General features: G+C 37.6%; 1 long non-coding RNA gene across 1 annotated transcript; it reads left to right on the top strand.

Moving 5' to 3' along the window:
- The first annotated feature begins 4,489 nt into the window (after nucleotides 1–4,489).
- On the top strand, nucleotides 4,490–5,379 carry LOC145790316 (uncharacterized). Its single transcript, XR_014328998.1, has 3 exons — nucleotides 4,490–4,865; nucleotides 4,956–5,174; nucleotides 5,287–5,379. It is a non-coding gene; the product is annotated as an uncharacterized LOC145790316 (long non-coding RNA).
- Nucleotides 5,380–21,916: the final 16,537 nt, after the last annotated feature.

Genomic DNA, 21,916 nt, shown 5'->3' on the forward strand with positions numbered 1-21,916 from the left:
ACAAGTTTGGAGGACCAAACTTCCTAAAGAGAGGAAGATTGGGATAACCGTGTCCTGTACTATGTTAATTAATCATGATTATGTTTGTAATTATGTGCTTAATGTGAATTTGGGTGTTAACTGCATGATTATATGTGATTTTGGCTTTGTATTTGTTCACCGTAGGAAAATCTATTAAAATCTGTGCTTTGAACTGAAAATTGAATGCCTTCTCGACTACAGAACCCGAAATTGACTACGCCATCGTGAATGGCATAATTTATAGATCCTGCGGTGAAATTTAATTAGAAATTGGTTTGGATCAAAATAATTAGATTAAATTGATTGAATTGGGTACAATTAATTAGCCTTAATCAAGTCTAATTAGATGAGCCTATAAATGGGCCCTCATACACTTAAACTCACCATATGTTTGAGCTCAAAATCTGAATTTGCTCTCTAGAGAGAGAGTGTGTTGATTCTAGAGAGAGAGAGAGGGAGAATTGTGCATTTTGACTCAAAGATTGTGGATTGGGAAGCTACACTCAAGATTTAGCTAGAATTTGTGAAGATTGAAGCTCCTAGGTGAGTATTTGAGCATAAATTCATAAGTGAAGTTTGTAATTTTGTGAATTCAAAGAGAATATGTAACCAAGAGCAAGAATTAAGTTGTAATTGATGAATTTGGAGTCAATGAATGCATACATGTTTAGAATTTCCATGAATTTGCATAAGCTAGCATGTAACATGTTAATTATGAAAGATTGGACATTGAACCATAGATGCAAGCATGGTTTTGTTGAGTTTCATGGTTATAAGCACCATTTGTACCATTTGTAATAGAAATGGAGTCAAGAATTGACATGCATGCATGATTGATGAAGATATAAAGTTTGAATGCATGAATTTAATGTGTTGGAAGTAAGTTCGGTATAATTTGGGTTTGCATGTGATTGATTCATAAGATTTGAGCTTCATAATGTAGTAAATTGGTGTTTGTAGCATGTTAGTAGTTGTATATGAGAGTTATGGGTTATAAAATGCAAGCTATGTTGATTTGAATGCAAGTTTGAAGCTCAAACTGGTTGTTGGAAATTCCAGAATTTGACATGTCCGCTCGAGCGGGGAAAGCGCTGCTCGAGCATGAAATGCTAGTTCCCAGAACTTTTGCAGACATGGATGTCTGCTCGAGCGGGGATATTCACGCTCGAGCGGGTAGCCATGTAGTTTGACTTTCAGCTCGAGCGTCCGAAGTCACGTTCGAGCGTGAAAATGAGGCAACCAGTATTTTTGCAAACCAAATGGGTCTGCTCGAGCGGCCAAAGCCACGCTCGAGCGGGAAGCCCTATTTCAGAAAGTTTGTAAAGTGGTTTTGTGATTTGTTTTCCGTTCTCTTTCATTTCTAAGCACTCTTAGGCATGCATTGAGCATTGTGAATGAGTTAAAATGATAAGAACGGAGCCTAAGAGGAATGTATGAATTAAGAACGAATTAAATAGTTTGTGACCCATATGTGTTATGTAAAGTGTAGGGTCGAGCTCGAGGGCAAATCCATCGGCGAAACACTATGAGTAATATCTTAGTAAAGATATTTTCAAGTATGTCACTTTCCAAATACTACTTCTGTATGACCTCCATGGATTTGTTGATTCGACATATGGATGAGTATTCTATATGCCTAATTTGTATAAGGCCGTTTGATACGTCTGATATATTTGAATTGGGCCTAAGGCCGTTCGCCATTTGCCGTTTGCCGTTTGCCGTTGATATGTTTGATATGCCTAGATTGGGCCTAAGGCCGTTGGACATGAATGATTGGGCCAAAGGCCGTCGGACATGAGTGATTGGGCCAAAGGCCGTCGGACATGAATGATTGGGCCAAAGGCCGTCGGACATGAGTGATTGGGCCAAAGGCCGTCGGACATGAGTGATTGGGCCAAAGGCCGTCGGACATGAATGATTGGGCCGAAGGCCATCGGACATGAATGATTGGGCTGAAGGCTGTCGGACATGAATGATTGGGCCAAAGGCCGTCAGATATGAGCGATTGGGCCAAAGGCCGTTAGACTTGAATGCAAAGATGGGCCAAAGGCCGTTTGAATGAAAGGGACCATGACCATGAATATGAAATACGCATGGATATGAATATAAAGAGAATGGGCCCGAGGCCGTTGATACGCCTGATATGTTTGGATTGGGCCCGAGGCCGTTTGATGTGTTCGAATTGGACCAAAGGTCGTTTCGTATAGATAGACCTGACGTCATATTGCTTTATATAAGAATTGGACTTGAGGTCGTTTCGCATATGGACACGATGTGTTGGACCTAAGGTCGTTTTGCTTTGTTGAGATTTGTAAATCTGGTGTGAATGAGAATAGTGGTTCAAATATGTACATTATAAGTATGATTCATTTATGAACGAATCTCATTCATTAACCTTTTTATTTTGATATTATTCACTGGGCATTAGCTCACTCTCATTTATATGTATGTAGGTGAGCAAAAGGGACGTTCAACCCCAGCCCTAGTGGAATTTAAGAAAGGAACCCGAGTTTTCTGAAGTCAGCCCAGGTGCCTCACGCAAGAGGCTTTGTTCATGATCTTTTGTATTCCTTTGTGTTGTTTCTATTGGTCGTGATAGACCGTTTATGTGTATAAGCTTTTGGTTTAGTTGACTATGTGTTTGAATGATCCTAGGTATACAAGATATTATCTACTGATATGTGGTGTGAGTTATTATTAAGTACATGTGAAACGTTTTGATATGCCATGTAAGCATAGGTCATTGGATAAAGTTTTAAATTTGTTTCCATTTGGCCCCTTAACTGTTTTGATTATGAACACTTAACAATTCATATAGGGCGAGAAGCTCGCTTATGTGGGCCAGTGCAGTTTCGTTGGATGTACCCATTTGAAAGGTGAGTTTATATCATATTTTAAATATAAGTATTGTTTTTTCTCTAACATAAATAAACTTCTAAAAAAGTTGTTAAGCTGAATTTTATTGTTGTTTAGATACATGAAGACACTCAAAGGTTATGTTAAAAATCGAGCAAGACCTGAGGGATGCATAGAAGAATGCTATCTAGCTAAAGAGGTCCAGCAATTTTGTAGTGGGTATATGAAGAAAGCAGTTGAAATGGGTGTTCGACATAATCACAATATAGAGTTTGAAAGTGACACAATACTAGAAGAACGCCCAATTACTTCAAGAAAATCAATAATGATACCAGATGATGTGTTGCAAATTGCTCATCGATGTGTGCGAATAAATAGTGCAGAAGTCCAACCTTATCTAGAGTAAGTATGATAAGTTAAATACTCCTTTGTAGTTGACTATTCAAAGAATGGTGGGTTCTTACCATTTTGCTTTCTTATTAGGATGCATGCGGAGGAGCTTAAGCGTTCTAATAGGCGCTTATTGAGGGATGCTGAATTACTACATTCTAGACAAATGGATACTTTTTGTCAGTGGTTGAAAGAGAAGATCAATTCTTGTGGTAGTGAGGTGTCAATACATTGAAATGGCTTGCAACTGGCCCAAGAAATGATGCAATGTCATACTTGGGTTATGTCATTAATGGCCATGGCTTTCATACAACCAATGTTGAGAGGGCTACACAAAATAATGGTGTTTCCATCAAAGCAGAAACTCTTTGTTGAGCTAGTAAGAGAGATACCACACAAGTTGTGAGAAAAATCTTTTTTTATAGGGTTATTAAAGAGATTATTTTGTTGGACTATTATAAATTCCATGTCCCTTTATTTAAATGTGATTGGGCAGCTACTGGAAATGGTGTCAAAGTTGAAGATAGATTTACTTTGGTTAACTTACAACATGGCAGACATCAATTTGAGAGAGATTCGTTCATTCTAGCGTCACAAGCAAAACAAGTGTTTTATTTAAGAGATAATGATACATCCAATTGGGAAGTTGTACTTAAAGCACCCCGAAAAGGTTTTCATGATTTTGAAATGTATGATGATGATGCTTACATGCCATGTGAACATGTCGATATGGCTAGGCTTGAAATGGCCAATAGTGATGAAGATAAGTGCTATGTAAGGAGTGATTGTGAGGGTGTGGAAGTGTTGCGTGTTGAATGAGATCTTTATGTTTTGTTGACCTAGCAATGAAGTAAAATAATTTTATAAGTACTTGTGTTCTATTGTGATTGATGTTTAAGAATCACTTTTTCACTATGTGATATTTGTGGTATGTATAAAATTAATTAGTAGTTTTTTTTCCCCTTTTACAAAATACTTTCATATATTTGTATCTCATATAAAAAATATTACTTGACATGGCTTTGTTCTTTCATTTTTGTAGATAGAACTCTTTTTCTAAGGATTTAGTAATTGAAGTTGCCAACCAACAATGTGTGCAGAGGTAACTTTCAAACAAGTATTTTTTTTTTCTAATTTATTTATTTTGGGTACACATTTTTAACCAATTATTGGCTACCTTGTTTTTATTTTTTTCATGTGTCATAAAGAGTTCTAAAAAGGCAGCAAAAAGACATAAGAAAGAGCAAGAAGCTATAGTTGCTGCCACAATGGACAATAGAAGTGGTGAACCCATTAGAATTTCAGATGTAGGTTCCAATACTCGGCAAATTGAATCACCAAATGCAGATGGAGTAGCTGACTCTAGTCAACAACCAAAGAAGAAAACTAGGGGGCTGTCAAAGTTAAAGATGCATGGCAAAGGCAAACAAAAGCGTGACGAGATCGACTTCAATGAAAGGAACCAACCGATAGGACAAGAATCAGTGCACTTATCAACCTTAGAAGGCATCTTAGCTCGGGAGATGGTGCCAATTAATATAGATTATTGGTCTGAAGTTCCAGATGAGATTAAGGATAAGTTATGAGCTTGTGTGAAGGTAGTATGTTTATGCAGTTAATTTTCATACAACAATTCATTATTTTTCCCCCTCTTGTAATACTAAATGTTTGGTTATATGAAAATGCAGCTTAGATACAAAATACACGATATCCACAAGACACATGTGATGCAAAAGTTCGCAAAATTGTGGCGCAATTACAAGTCTGAACTATCAAGAAAAGTAAGAAATCTCACTGCAACAGGTAAAGGTCATTTAGCACGTAATATTGCCCTCACCAAACCTGATAAGATTGGAATGGATGAATGGAAGGCATTTGTGAAAAATCGACTTTCAAAAAGCTTCATTGTAAGTGTTTTTTCATAACAGTTTTATGTAGAAGCTCATTTCTTTTCATAACAATCAAGATAAAGATTACAAATTCTTAAAAAATGTGGGCATTTCAAATGTTTACACTTAGGAAAAGAGTGAAAAATTCAAAGAGATGAGAGCAAAGCAGAAGGTGTTGCACACGATGAGTAGAAAAGGCTATGTACGACTAGAGGAAGACATGGTAAGTTTGGCAATATAGACAACATTTATTTCGGAAGCATTTTGATTTTGTTGCTTCTAATTTTGTACTATTTTTAATTTGTTTTTTATTTTTTATTTCTTTTCTGGAAAAATCAAAGCCAAGACCCAGATTCCATATCTAGAGTGGATGTTTGGATCAAAGGACATACGAGACAGAAGTGGAAACCTATCAATGAATTGCTTCAGGAAGCAGTGGTATGAATTAGCTTAATATGTTATTAAAGCTTGTGATTCCATTCAATTCAATTAAAAGTTGCTGGTTACTACTTTACAATTGCTTTACAATTGAAAGGTTGCTGTTTGCTGTGCTGTTTTGTTTGGGTTGCTGTTGTTGTGCTATTTTGTTTTGGTATGGATGTTGAACAAATTGCCAGTTTGTTTTACTTCTTTTTTTTTTTTTTTGATATGTAGAGGTCTAGTTTGTCTTAAACAAAACCTATGAAGTTGTGCTTGTGATATTACTTCATTTTTTCAATTTGTTTGATAATTGTTTGTCTTATTGTGGTGAAGTAACTCAGAGGTGAGTTTTGTACCTGTTTTTGTAGTTAGTAGAGTTGGTACATCCTCTTCCTCTTTTTCTTCTTTGGATATAAGTACAAACTATAGATTTTGGGTTTTCGAATTTGATTAGAGAAGAAATATCAGTGTTGTCGTTTTCTTGAGACTTGAACTGAGCATTACCATCAGTAGCATGCCATAATTATGCTCAATAAAAGGAATGGGGGTGGTGTTTCCTTTCAGTTTATGAAATAACTCATAGGTGAGTTTTGCACTTGTTTTTGTAGTTAGTAGACTTGGGTTCCTTATCATAAATGTTATATATTGCTGAATAAGGTTCAAGAGCTTCACAAGCTTTCTACAGAAGAAGCATCAATGTCTATCAAAGATGATGCAATTGTTCAAGCGTTTGGTCCAAAACGGCGTGGTAGTGTAAGAGGGCTTGGATTTGAAGCATTGCCATCGAAAGTTTATGCACAAGCATACCAAAATCAAAATATGAGACAACTAAATGAAAAATTGCTGCTATTAGAACAAGAACTCCGGGAGATGAAAACTGAAATGTTAAAAGGAAAAAGGAAAAATGAGGTAAAAAAAAAAAAATGAACAATGTCACAATATATGAGGTTAAATTTATCTTCCTATAAAATTTAACTATTTTTTAACTTTGGTACTTCCCATCTTAGATATGAGGATATTTCACAAAGTTTGTAAAAATAAAAAATTGATTAATACTTGCAAGAGCCAAGCAAAGGGGCAAATGGACACTCACATGGAAAAACTTAGGTAAACTTGCACATTTGTCATGCTTGTGCTTTTGCTTGCTTGCTTTTCTACTCAAGCTTGTCATTTTGCATATGGATTACATCAAGATTCTAAATTTTAGTAAACAAATGCTTCTTGCCATTATATTATGATTTTTTTAGGGTGAGGAAAACGGTAGAGGTGAACATAGGGTGCATGGAGGTGGTGAACGTAGAATGCACTCACAACAAAATATTTGGGTAAATTTTGTATGGCATTATTAATTTACTCATTTTCATTTTTCTCGTGCTTTTGCTTTTGTTTGCTTGCTTGCTTTTCTACTCAAGAGCTTTTGTCAAATTTTCATATACATCCCACATCGTCTACAAAATTTGGATAAACAAATATAACTTGATATTGTATCACATTTTTTTTAGGGTGACGAAAACAATGAAGACGATGAAGATATTTGGGCAAATTTTATATGGCATTAATAATAACTTTAATTTTATCTTCTATTCACTAGCTTATGTTATGCATTGCTTTCATGGTAGTTGCATGACGCAAATGAAACTGGAAATGGTGGATCCTTGGACAATGCCAAATGCAAATTGTTGAATTGGGATGAAACAAAGGTGGTGGTTGTAGAAGGCACAATTGCATCAACAGATTCTAAAGCATTGGTACATCACGTGCCTCTTAGCCCTAGGTGTTGGAAAGTATGGGTTAACCATGTCATAGTCAATGCGCCATTGTTTCGCCCAAATCATGAGATGTTTGTGCTTAAAGATGCTATTGGAAGCACTGTTGCTTGGCCAACCCATTTCATTAGCTTTGACTTTAAGTAGAATTATATAACATCTATGGATAGTTTTTGAGGACTTTGATGAATAGATTTCTATAATTTTTAAATAGTTTTGGATAATGTTTACAAACTTATATATGTACAGTTTTGGATGGTTTATAACTTTTTGGATATTTTTAAACTTGCAGTTAGGTTTTGGATGTTTGGAATGAATATTGACAATTTTTTAATGTTTATAATTTATATATATAGTTTATATATTATGGTTGAAATAATATTGTCGGGGTTGATTAATATTTTGTGAAGCTTGTTTGTAATATTAGATTGTACAAAACACGCCAAATAGAATCTGCTGAATTAAAAAAAAAATGCACATTTTACGGCAAGCAAATTAGGTCATTATATGAAATATTCCACAACGTTCCATGTATGTTGTGGTATGTTCTACTTATCTACGGTAGGCTGAGCAAGTTGTTGTATTATATATTTTACAGCGCACAATCAGCGCCGTTATTTGTCCCACCAAATAACGGCATGCAAAAGTGGTTGTAGAAAAAGTAACAACGACACAAAAAATTTTCCGTTAAATAGTTTTTAATGGCGTACTATAATATGTCGTAGAAAAAGTATCAATGACACACAAAATCTGCCATTAAATAGTTTTTAACGACGTACTATAGCATGTCGTAAAAAAAGTATCAACGACGCACAAAATCTGCCGTTAAATAGTTTTTAACGGCGTGCGAAGCATGTCATTGAAAGTGAACAACTTTCCATGACTGGTTATAATATGACGTGCTGTTGCACGTCGTAAAAGGGTTTTTACAGCATGCATTGCGCGCCGTAAAAACCCTTTTTTCTTGTAGTGTGGGGACGAAATTTTCTATGGTGGGGAGGTTATAGCACTCTGTGCTTTCTATTATAATGAAACTATATTTGACCCTTTGGTTACCTTGATTGAGAACCTTCTTAGTTGTTTTTTGAGCCTTGGTTAAGGTGTTGCTATAGTGGTTGGGTGAGATTGAATCAGAAACTTCAAATTTGAATAATTGTTATTGAGTAGTTTTCACTCTTTCATCATTTTTTGTCTCCATATTGTGAATCTTGATGTGAAGCTAGAACGATTGGAAAGCTTACTTCCAGGGCTTCAATTTGGACACAAGAACGACCTAAAATGGAGTCTGAATGAGAGAGTTACACCTGTTTGAATTTTGAGTTTCTGTGTTGGAAGCAAGCTCGCTCGAGCGACCACATCGCTAACAGACATTATAAAGTGATTTGTTGGCCCTAAAACTCTATTTTTTCTCACTCTCTTCTCCTCTCATCCTCCAAAACGAAACCCTAACCTTCCAAACTCTTGATTTCTCTTGTATTTACCTAAGATTCACCCCAAATATTTCAAGAATGTTGAAGAGCAAGCATAGATCAAGACTTCTACCGATTGTTTTGCGATTTCATTGGAATTTCAAGTTGGGTCTTCATCTTTAGCTTTAAATCCTGAGTTTTGAATCTTGAGGTAGGGATTTCTTTGCTCCTTTACAATACTCATCTATAGATATTTATGTGGTGGATTTTATTGCATAAAAATCATATGCATTATGGATTTGTTTGAAAATCATAAAAGGGGGTCTAGGGTTTGTCACTTAGGAATGATATTGTTAAATTGATTGTTGTTTGTGTTAATTGGAGAGTAATCTAGCATGTTTATGTTGAAAGAAGAAAAATTCCTAATTTAATATTTTGACTTGGTGAATTAAAAGGGACAAAGTTGAATAATGCTTGTAAATTGTTATTATGGTTTGTGTAAATAGGTTAATAGTTAAAAGGGAGAATTAACTATAACTTTGGAATTATTTTGGATTGATTGTATTAAATTGAGTTAGGTTGTGGCTTTGATATCCATGGATTTAATTTTGGGAAATAAAAAGCATGGATTGGGATAAAGGGTGGAGTATGTTAACTTGGAAAATAAGAGAATAGATTTTTGAAAAGAAAGAATGAAATCATATGTGAATTTCATAAATTAGCTTGAGGTTGGATTATGAATATTTTATTTTACTATTGTTGTTGTTGGATTTAAAATCTCACGAGAGTTGAATTACTATAATATGTGTGTTGAATACATGCGTTTAGAGGTTTTGTCCTTGGTCATCGGTGGAGGATAACATTGTTGTGTTGAATAAATGTGTGCATGCGTTACACTTGTGTTGGTTGTACTTTGTTGAATAGTTTGTGTATATGCATTACAATTGTGTTAGTTGTACTTTGTCATGTTGTGATGAATACTAACGTATACTGTGCTGAGAATGAGAGGTACCATTACCTTCCAGCTAGCGCTTGCAGAATTGGCTGCGCTTAGAATGAGAGGTACTAGAACCTTCCAGCTAGCGCCTGGAGAACTTGACAGAGATACCATTACCTTCAAGCCAGTGTCTGGTAAATTGGCATTTCATTATGGAAAGGTGTATCCTTGGCTTACCGTGCTTAAGACAGGTAGAGCAGAATTTATTCATCATTATTGTCTCAGTGTATCTGGGTATATCATGGGTTATGATGGTTATTATTCTGGAAGGCCGTATTGCCTCAATTGTTGAAGCAGATAGTTATCGATTGCTTGTTGCTTTCTTTTTGTATTAAAGGCATACTTGTATAGTTATGAGTGTGCTGGAAACAGACGTAAGTATTGTGTTGAGATTGTGAAAAAAAAAATGTGAAAGACTTTGAATACTTGTGAACATGTTTTGAAAAGGCAAATCAAGTATAAGTCTGAAAGTGAGAGAAAACGTAATGGGCATAGTGAAATTGTTTTTCTTCAGAAATTTGTTATAGTCAGATGAATTTGGAAAAAGGTATCAAGAAGAAAGAAAAGTGAATTACATATGTTATTGAATGAAATGAATGACTTTGAGAAAATTTCTTATATACGTGTATTTCTGTATAAAGCGTAACATTATTTATACAGTATGAGACTAAGCATTCATAATCATAGCTATCTGTAAGTTGCTATTATTTAGGATCATGTTGAGATCCCTACTGGACTTTATGTTTATAGCGACCCCGGTCTTTTCCCACTTGATTATTGTATCCGGACTTAGGTTCCGTAGATTCTGTCATTGTATAATTGTTGTTGTTGTCCCTTATTTTCTCATTTGGAATTATAGGGTGTGTTGGGCAAGTTTGTTTCAGGTTGGTTGGGTTTAGAAACCAAGTGTTGCTGTCCAGGTTTTTGGTTCTTCGCTCGAGCGAGGAGTTGTTCGCTCGAGCGAGTGGTTGCGTTTGATTTGGACCTGTAGATGTGCATTCTTGGCTCGAGCGAGATTTTCTTCGCTCGAGCGAGTTAGTTCGTCCTTCGCTCGAGCAATAGTTCCTTCGCTCGAGCGTGTGTCTTGTAGCAGACCTGAGGGTTTGAGTTCTTCGCTCGATCGAGCTTTCTTTCGCTCGAGCGAGCTTTTGAGTTGTTGGCTCGAGCAAGGCTTCCTTGGCTCGAGCGTAGTTTCTCTGTGTCTGGTCGCTCGAGCGACCAAGTCTTCGCTCGAGCGAGCCTGTCCAGTTTATATACGCAGCAGCGGGTTTTGATCAGTCTTTTCTTATTCTTTTTGGTTCTAAACCCTAGGTCCGACTTCTCTCCCTCAAAACTCATCTTCTCTTTAGGTGTTCATCTACTTCTAGTGTGAATCCATCTTAAGTTCTTTGTGAGAAAGATAGAGGGCGGCTTGGGCTTCATTCTAATCTGAACATTTGGTGATTTGGAGCACATTGGAATTTGGGCATTCATCTCTATCTTCTCCATTCGGGTTATTTTCTTCAAGGTAGGGATTTCCCACTCCATTTTATAGGTTTTGTTCTAAGCTTTGGTAATTTGATATGTTGGGGATACTTTGGTAAATTTTGGGAAAAACCCTAGTTGTATTATTGAATTAATTTGTATAAGTAATTCATGGAATTGGGGAATTCATTGGTTAAATAGCATAATTGGGTAATTGGAATTATTTGTCTATTGAATTGTTGACATAGTTATTTTCAGTTTAGAAATAACTGTTTTGGGCTATCGGTGGAGGATAGTCGTGATTGTTGTAGACATTGCATGTGGATTAGGAATAACTGAAACTAATCACATTGGTTAAGTCATTAATTTTGACTATGGCATTGATACAGAAAATATGTGTATTGATTGAGCATTGCATTTGCATACATTGTTTTGTGTGTGGGAGGAGATAGGGGATGTACTCCACGGTTTAGGGGAAGATAGGGGATGGACCTCTAAACCGGATTTTGTTTGGGAGGAGATAGGGGATGGACTCCATTAGCATCACTTTTATGTGTGCTTATTTATATAGAAGTGTTTTATTGATACAGCACTAAAATGTGTATCAATTTGGAAGTATGATGTGTTTGATTTGAGCTTGAGTCTCATTTGTTTGTTGATATTGGAAGGATGTGAATATGATATATGTGATTCACTGTTATAAGTTTGGCCAGGTTCTGAGCCATGTTGATAAAATTGGAAAGTAAAACGTATCTTTGGCAATAGTGTCATGAGACTGTAAAATGAAGTAATTGATTATTTTGGTTAACCATCTGTTGAATGCTATTGCTTTATTCATTGCTTATATGTGGTTTAGTATATTTCTACTGGGCTGTGGCTCACCCTTTATGGGAACATCATTTTCAGGTTCAGGTGATAAGCTACTTCCAAGGACTTAGCTTGGGAGGGTTCGGTTTCTGGATTTTGAAGAAGACTATCTTTAGTTAATTGTCTTTATTAATTAGTACATGTAAACATTCAAGCCCAGGGCTTTTCTTGTATTGAGTTAGAACTCGTATTTTGTATCCAAGTGTTGGCTTGGAAGGATGTAAGCCTGTAGGGCATTTTATTCGATGTTACATGTAATGCTTCTATTTAGTAATACTCTGATGAATGAATTGATAAATTGTTTTCTTTAAATAATACATGTCAATGATATATTTTATATAATGGGTTTATTTTTTAGGGCGTTACAACTTGGTATCAGAGCGTACCGGGTTTGAATACTTTGGGTACGTGGGACGTGATTAGCATCACATTGGGTTCGTCTCGTTTGATAGAGACTTAGTGTAATGTTATATGCTTATGTGATAACATGTTTATGTGATTATGTGGGTATGGAATGTAGTTTCTAGGATGTTGATTGGACCCTTGAGTTTCTAGTAGTCTTGTTGGAAAGGCACTTGATCACTGCTGCTTCCAACCGGAACTATAGTAACGCATTGGGACTATCATTATCCGGGAATGAAATTCGTAGGTGCTTATGTGATTATGTGCTTACGTGGAATGTATTATTGTTGTCCATTGCATTAGGACGCGAGTGTTTAGCTTCGGCACATTTATTAATATGCTAATGTCTCTGTTTCCTTTATTAGGATGTCAGGACGAGGACGAGGACGCGGTAGGCGTGGTAGGCCGGGTAGGCAGGAGGTGCCTGTGCCAGAAGAGATTCCGGCAGTTCAGGAGGGAATTGGCCAGGCTAATGTGGCCGAGCCAGTAGGCCAGCAGGCTATGGGCGCTTTAGCTCGAGAGATAGCAGGAGCATTCAGAGAGTCAGTAGGCATTCTCAGAGCTGAGAATCAAGCTTAGGTGGTTGCTGCTGATGCAGGACCTTCCTTTCTGAAGAGGGAGTTCTTCCGGTCTAATCCGGATGAATTTGTGGGTGATCCTAAAGAGCCGTTTAAGGCAGATGAATGGCTCGAACAGACAACGAAGACGTTTGAGATGCTTGGCATTGAAGACGAGGGGTTGAGAGTGACCTTGGCATCTTTCTAGTTGAAGGGGGATGCAGGTCAGTGGTGGAAGTTTACTAAGGGGCGTATAGGAGGTACGTGGGAGCCTTTTGTGAATGCTTTCCAGGAGAAGTTCTTATCTCCAGCAGTCAGGGAGAAGCTGCGAGACCAGTTTTGTCAGCTTAAGCAGGCGAGTTCTTCAGTGGCCGAATTTGAGGCTGCATTCACTAGTTTGTCCAGGTTTGCACCTGAGTTGGTGGCGTCTGAGGAACGCCGTTGTATTGAGTTTGAGAAGAAGTTGAGGCGTGGCCTCAAGCTGAGAGTTGGGGGAACTATGATTCGGGATTATGGGCGTATGGTTGATGCTGCAGCCCACATGGAAATCATGATGCAGGAGGAGGAGGAAGGGTAGAAGGGCTCCAAGAGGAGTCAGGATGGTCAGAATGATGGTAGGAGACAGAAGGGTTTTAATCCCCAGCAGTCTCAGGGTAGCTTTTCTAGATCGACTTTTCCTGTACCGAGTGTTAGTTCGGGGAAAGGCAGTCAGGGAGACATTACCTGTTTCAAGTGTGGCCAGCTGGGCCACAAGTCTCCAGTTTGTCCTCAGAGGGGAAGAGTTCAGAGAGCAGCATCTTCTTCGGCTCGATCTCAGAGCCAGAGTCAGGGTAGAGGTCAGCCACTCTCGTGTTTTCAGTGTGGTCAGCCAGGGCATATGAAGAGGTATTGCCCGCAGTTGGGTGGCACATCTGGTGCATCTGGTTTGAGGCCGACTCAGGGTCAGCAGCCAGCTCAGTCGGGTCAGGCCTCGAGGGCCAATCAGGGCGGGGCTTCATCGTCTCAGTCGGTGCAGCAATCTTATGCTCCTAGGGTTGAGCAAGTTGATCAGAGGTCGTCTGGGCGCGTGTATGCTGTTACCGCGCAGGATCTTGTGCCAGCACCATCAGTTGTGAGAGGTACCTTTTTGTTTTGCAACTCGGTTGCTAATGTTTTGATTGATACGGGTGCATCTCATTCCTTTGTGTCTGCTGCATTTGCATCTGTTTTGGAGTTGGAGTTAGCACAGTTAGCATCTCCTATTTGTGTGGTATCACCTCTTGGGGGTGAATTGATTTTAAAACAAGGTGTTAGGGGTTGTGATATAGAGGTTGATTATCATAGAATCCCATTTTCCTTTGTAGTTATGCCTATGAGGGGTTTCGATGTTATTTTGGGTATGGACTGGTTATCGTCATATCGGGCAGTTATTGATTGCTACCGCCAGAGGGTCACTTGTTGTACCGTGAGCGGAGAGTATTTTCATTTTCTGGGAGACCGGGTTGGTGATGTGTTGCCACCGGGGTATGTTCCGAGAGGTCGGAGTGAGCTTAGCGGGCTACTTGCTAACCTTTCGATTAGTGAGGATAATGAGACTCAGATTGTGTTGCCAAGAGTGGTTTGTGAGTACTCGGACGTCTTTCCCGAGGATCTTGTTGGTTTGCCACCGCATCGAGAGATTGAGTTCTCTATTGACCTGGTGCCCGGCACGGCGCCGATTTCTATGGCACCTTATCGTTTTGCCCCAGCCGAGTTAGTTGAGTTGAAGATTCAGCTCCAGGAGTTGCTAGATAAGGGTTTTATTCGTCCTAGTGTTTCGCCGTGGGGAGCACCAGCCCTCTTTGTTAAAAAGAAAGGTGGTGCTTTGAGACTGTGCATAGATTACCGAAAATTGAATCGGGCTACGGTTAAGAATAAGTACCCTATGCCTCGTATAGATGATCTGTTTGACCAGTTGAAGGGTTCCCGTTGTTTCTCTAAGATAGACTTGAGATCAGGTTACCACCAATTGAGGGTCAGAGAGGAGGATATTCCGAAGACGGCATTCCGTACGCGGTATGGCCATTATGAGTTTCTGGTGATGCCATTTGGGCTCACCAATGCACCGGCAGTCTTTATGGACTTGATGAACCGGATCTTCCGGGAATTCTTGGATCGGTTTGTATTCGTTTTTGTGGACGACATCCTTATCTATTCGCCTTCTGAGGAGGAGCATAAGTCACACTTGAGGGTGGTGCTTGAGATACTTAGAGTCCATAGGCTGTATGCCAAGTTTGGGAAGTGTGAGTTCTGGCTGAGGGAAGTCAAATTCTTAGGCCACGTGGTATCCGGGGAAGGAGTGTCTGTTGATACATCTAAGGTGGAGGCGGTGCAGGATTAGGCACAGCCTAAGAGTGTATTTGAGATCCGCAGTTTTCTGGGATTAGCTGGGTATTACCGTCGGTTTGTGAAAGATTTCTCCATATTAGCTTCGCCTTTGACTAGATTGACTCGGAAGGGAGTCAAATTTGTATGGAGTGAGACTTGTGAAAAGTCGTTTCAGGAGTTGAAAGTTAGACTGACCACCGCTCCAGTATTGATTATTCCAGAGAGAGGGTTGGGTTATACAGTCTATTGTGACGCCTCACGAGAGGGTCTGGGTTGTGTGTTAATGCAAGAGGGGAAAGTAGTTGCCTATGGCTCACGTCAGTTGAAAATTCACGAGCAGAATTACCCTACGCATGATCTAGAGTTAGCAGCTGTTATATTTGCCTTGAAGATTTGGAGGCATTATCTTTATGGTGAGAAATTTGAGGTATTCTCGGATCATAAGAGTCTGAAATATTTGTTTACACAGAAAGATTTGAACTTGAGACAGAGGAGGTGGATGGAGTTCATAGAGGATTATGACTTTGAGTTGCATTATCATCCGGGAAAGGCCAATGTGGTGGCCGATGCCCTTAGCAGAAAACCTGTTGGTGTCATAGCTAGTATAGCCATCCGAGAATGGGAGATGTTGGGTGCACTTGGGGAGTTTGATTTACTTCTGGGCGAATCCGTTGAGGCTACGGCCTTGTTTTCCGTTATTGCACAGCCTTCACTTGTGACTCGAGTGTTAGAGGCTCAGAGAGGTGACTTTGAGGTAGAATCTCTCCGTGAGAAGATTTCCGGTGGGAAGGTTGAGAAGGGTTTGACGGTGTATTCCGACCTGAGTGTGAGATACTGAGACCGTCTGTTTGTGCCGGAGTCTTGCCGAGAGGAGGTACTCCGAGAGTTTCATCATTCACGCCTTGCGGTGCATCCGGGAGGCACTAAGATGTATCGGGATTTGGGTCGCCAGTTTTGGTGGCAGGGTATGAAGAGAGATGTGGCAGCTTTCGTATCTAAGTGCCTTACTTGCCAGCAAGTTAAGGCCGAGCATCAGAGGCCAGCGGGTTTGTTGCAACCCTTGCCTATTGCCGAGTGGAAGTGGGAGCATGTCACTATGGACTTCGTTGTAGGTCTTCCGAGGACTCAGCGGGGTAGTGATGCTATTTGGGTGGTTGTAGACCGGTTGACTAAGTCGGCGCACTTTATTCCTATGCGCGTGAGAGATACGGTGGATCATCTTCCGACTTGTATATTCGGGACATAGTGAGATTGCACGGGGTCCCAGTGACGATCGTCTCAGATAGAGATCCTCGTTTTACTGCCAGGTTGTGGTAGAGTTTGCAGAGTGCCTTAGGCACTAAGTTGACCTTTAGCACGGCTTATCATCCTCAGACTGACGGACAGTCCGAGCGTACTATTCAGATACTTGAGGATATGCTTCGGGGTTGTGTTCTAGATTTTAGTGGGTCGTGGGAGAGGCACTTGCCGTTGGTGGAGTTTGCCTACAACAACAGTTTCCAATCTAGTATCGGTATGGCACCATTTGAGGCCTTGTATGGCCGACCGTGTAGATCTCCTGTGTGTTGGGCTGAGGTGGGTGATGCACCTCTGTTGGGTCCAGAGTTAGTGAGAGAAACGACGGAGAAAGTTGAGCTTATCCGTAAGAGGCTTGTTACAGCACAGAGTCGTCAGAAATCTTATGCCGACCGTAGGAGGAGACCCTTGGTGTTTGCGGTGGGTGATCATGTCTTTCTGAAGATATCACCTAGACGGGGTTTAATGAGATTTGGGAAGAGTGGGAAGTTGTCCCCTCGGTTCAGTGGTCCGTTTGAGATCCTTGAGAGGATTGGCGAGGCTGCTTATCGTTTAGCTTTGCCGCCGCAGTTGTCCGGAGTACATGACGTGTTTCATGTGAGTATGCTTCGGAAGTATGAGCCAGATCCATCACATGTGTTGGATTGGACCGATTTAGTGGTTGATGAGGATGTCTCGTATGAGGAGAGACCGGTTCGGGTATTGGATAGGCGGGATCAAGTTTTGCGAGGCAAGACCATCCCTTTGGTAAAAGTTTTATGGAAACATCATGGAGTGGAGGAAGCCACTTGGGAGCGTGAATTGGAAGTCCGCGAAAAATACCCGGACATGTTTATTCATTTGTAATCTTGTATTTAGATTTTGTAATATTGTTGAACTTAAGAGCTTTACATATGTCTTAAGTTGTAAAACGTTGAGTATGTTTTGGTAAATGGGTGTATCTTGAAACTTGCTTCATTATAGAAGTTTAGTATAGCATTGCATATGTTGATTACATTGCTGAGTGTGTTATATATATCATGCATTGAATATGATATGGGGATTGTTAGCATTGAAAGAAATAATGCATAATAATGATGCAGGTTGAGATATATGTTGTGTTATATATTTAATATGAGATGCCTCTTGATAAAGAGATGAAATGACCAGTTTTGGGTCAAGATGGTTACTAATGAATTGTTAAAAAAAAATCTGTTTTCAAACTTATGCTTAATTTCGAGGACGAAATTCTTTGAAGGGGGGGAGGTTATAGCGACCCCGGTCTTTTCCCACTTGATTATTGTATCCGGACTTAGGTTCCGTAGATTCTGTCATTGTATAATTGTTGTTGTTGTCCCTTATTTTTCTCATTTGGAATTATAGGGTGTGTTGGGCAGGTTTGTTTCAGGTTGGTTGGGTTTAGAAACCAAGTGTTGCTGTCCAGGTTTTTGGTTCTTCGCTCGAGCGAGGAGTTGTTCGCTCGAGCGAGTGGTTGCGTTTGATTTGGACCGGTAGATGTGCATTCTTGGCTCGAGCGAGATTTTCTTCGCTCGAGCGAGTTAGTTCGTCCTTCGCTCGAGCAATAGTTCCTTCGCTCGAGCGTGTGTCTTGTAGCAGACCTGAGGGTTTGAGTTCTTCGCTCGATCGAGCTTTCTTTCGCTCGAGCGAGCTTTTGAGTTGTTGGCTCGAGCAAGGCTTCCTTGGCTCGAGCGTAGTTTCTCTGTGTCTGGTCGCTCGAGCGACCAAGTCTTCGCTCGAGCGAGCCTGTCCAGTTTATATACGCAGCAGCGGGTTTTGATCAGTCTTTTCTTATTCTTTTTGGTTCTAAACCCTAGGTCCGACTTCTCTCCCTCAAAACTCATCTTCTCTTTAGGTGTTCATCTACTTCTAGTGTGAATCCATCTTAAGTTCTTTGTGAGAAAGATAGAGGGCGGCTTGGGCTTCATTCTAATCTGAACATTTGGTGATTTGGAGCACATTGGAATTTGGGCATTCATCTCTATCTTCTCCATTCGGGTTATTTTCTTCAAGGTAGGGATTTCCCACTCCATTTTATAGGTTTTGTTCTAAGCTTTGGTAATTTGATATGTTGGGGATACTTTGGTAAATTTTGGGAAAAACCCTAGTTGTATTATTGAATTAATTTGTATAAGTAATTCATGGAATTGGGGAATTCATTGGTTAAATAGCATAATTGGGTAATTGGAATTATTTGTCTATTGAATTGTTGACATAGTTATTTTCAGTTTAGAAATAACTGTTTTGGGCTATCGGTGGAGGATAGTCGTGATTGTTGTAGACATTGCATGTGGATTAGGAATAACTGAAACTAATCACATTGGTTAAGTCATTAATTTTGACTATGGCATTGATACAGAAAATATGTGTATTGATTGAGCATTGCATTTGCATACATTGTTTTGTGTGTGGGAGGAGATAGGGGATGTACTCCACGGTTTAGGGGAAGATAGGGGATGGACCTCTAAACCGGATTTTGTTTGGGAGGAGATAGGGGATGGACTCCATTAGCATCACTTTTATGTGTGCTTATTTATATAGAAGTGTTTTATTGATACAGCACTAAAATGTGTATCAATTTGGAAGTATGATGTGTTTGATTTGAGCTTGAGTCTCATTTGTTTGTTGATATTGGAAGGATGTGAATATGATATATGTGATTCACTGTTATAAGTTTGGCCAGGTTCTGAGCCATGTTGATAAAATTGGAAAGTAAAACGTATCTTTGGCAATAGTGTCATGAGACTGTAAAATGAAGTAATTGATTATTTTGGTTAACCATCTGTTGAATGCTATTGCTTTATTCATTGCTTATATGTGGTTTAGTATATTTCTACTGGGCTGTGGCTCACCCTTTATGGGAACATCATTTTCAGGTTCAGGTGATAAGCTACTTCCAAGGACTTAGCTTGGGAGGGTTCGGTTTCTGGATTTTGAAGAAGACTATCTTTAGTTAATTGTCTTTATTAATTAGTACATGTAAACATTCAAGCCCAGGGCTTTTCTTGTATTGAGTTAGAACTCGTATTTTGTATCCATGTGTTGGCTTGGAAGGATGTAAGCCTGTAGGGCATTTTATTCGATGTTACATGTAATGCTTCTATTTAGTAATACTCTGATGAATGAATTGATAAATTGTTTTCTTTAAATAATGCATGTCAATGATATATTTTTATATAATGGGTTTATTTTTGAGGGCGTTACAATGTTCATCCCACGTTGCTAATCCTTTTTCAGGTGAACATCGAGACGGGGCCTTTTATTTGTGGACGAAATGCTATTGATGTAAAAGGGTTAAACCCTTTCTTTTACTTTTAAAGATGTAAGCCTACGAGCAATTTATTTAGTTATGCTCATATTGCATTTAATTTGCATTCGGATGAGAGAATCTTTATTTATTCTTATTCGTTGATGTAAAGAGTTTCCTGCATGTTATTTCTGAAATTAAATTAAATTAATGAATCTGGTAATAGTTTCGAGTAATAAAAAGTGGGGCATTACATGATATTTTTAACAAAATAAATTTTTAATTTTTTCAATTTAAAGTATAGTCTTTTGATTTGTTTTCAATCTAAACTATTTATCTATTTTCATTAAGTAAAACTTGATCCCAAAAAATGATATTTTAGTTGTTAAACTCAACGAAATTTGTATTTTAGGTATTTTTTTTTATATACATTTACATTGAATTTAATGATTAAAATATCATTTTTTTTTATCAATTTTTCTTAACAAAAATAAATCGTTGGTTCATATTGAAAATAAAAATAAAAATTAGAGTTTAAATTAACAAAATTCAAAATTTGTTTTGTTACAACAATCAAACTCGGAGTGTTTTTTTTTTTTTTTTTTTTGTAATTTTTCAAAAAAAATTTATTCACCTTTTAATTCATGACTATAGGTGCAATTTTTTTGACTTCAAATTATTTTACATTTTATGTAACAACATCAATATATTAATAGATATTTTTTTAAGAAACATTTACACACAAATGTTAATTTGTGAATTTATATTCTATTAAGTCTTAACTAAGATTTTTTAGTCTTTTAAGTCCTATTAAATTTTTAATAGTCAGAATTGTCCTTCAAATAATGATTGTTCATTATTTATGATTATTTATAAAGGAATATGATGATTTGACATTTATTTTGATTTTTAAAATTTTAAAATATCAACTTTTAAATTGAAAAAATTATAAAAAAAAAATTATGTGTAAAAAAAAACTAAAACTTTGCTTGGTTAGAATTTTCTAAAAACACTTTTCAGAAAATTCTATTTTCTTTTTTCCGTGTTTTTTTTTTGTTTTTACTGAATTTTTTTAATATTTTAAGCAATTGCTTTTAATTTTTAGACATACTTAACATAAATGTACCCAAAAAGTAAAAATTTTGTGAAAAAATCTTTTAAAAATTCAACAAATACCAAAAATATATAATAAAAAAAAAGAGAATTTAGTACATTTTTTTTTGTAATTTTTATGTATTTATTAATTTTTTAAAATATTTTTTCACAAATTTTTTACTTTTTCGATACATCTAAGTAAGGTGCATCTGAAAAAGTAAAAAAAAATGTTTAAAATGTTCAAAATATTCACTAAAAAAAACACGAAAACCAAAAACTCAGTTTTTTAAAAAACTTAATCCAAAAAACTCAAATCAAAAAACTCATATGGATTCTCACAAAAAATCTCCTTTTGTTTATATAACTATGAGCATAAGATTCACTTTATGTAAGTGCAACAATTCACTTTATTTTTCTTTTTCTGATGTGGGGTTGTAAAATAAAAGGTTAATGGAAGCTAGTCATCAGGAATTTTCTTAATTGTTTAAAATTAAGAAAATTCAATAATATTAGAAGAAGGGTTTGGAACTCCTAGAAGACTTCTTCCTAAAAACTCAATTTTCCATATATAATATATAAATAGATAGTGAAACAAACTTTACTTTATCTTCTTCTCCCGATGTGGGATTATAAAATAAATCACAAACTAATTAGAGTTTTATTTTTATATAGTTACATGGAAGTTAGCCAATGGAAATTTTTTTAATTGTTTAAAATTAATAAAATCAATATGAGAAATTGCGATTAAACCGGCAAATCAGTCAAATCCAAAATGGTTCAACCTAATCAATTAGGTCAAATGACCAATCAACTTATACAAAAATTAATTAATTAAAACTTTTAAATGTTATTTTAATTTTAAAATTTAAACTATTTTGAATTGAAGTATACACAATA

The sequence above is a fragment of the Camellia sinensis genome, chromosome 5 (genome assembly GCF_055761805.1).
Source record: "Camellia sinensis isolate YWXY chromosome 5, ASM5576180v1, whole genome shotgun sequence".
NCBI classification, from domain to species: Eukaryota; Viridiplantae; Streptophyta; class Magnoliopsida; order Ericales; family Theaceae; genus Camellia; species Camellia sinensis.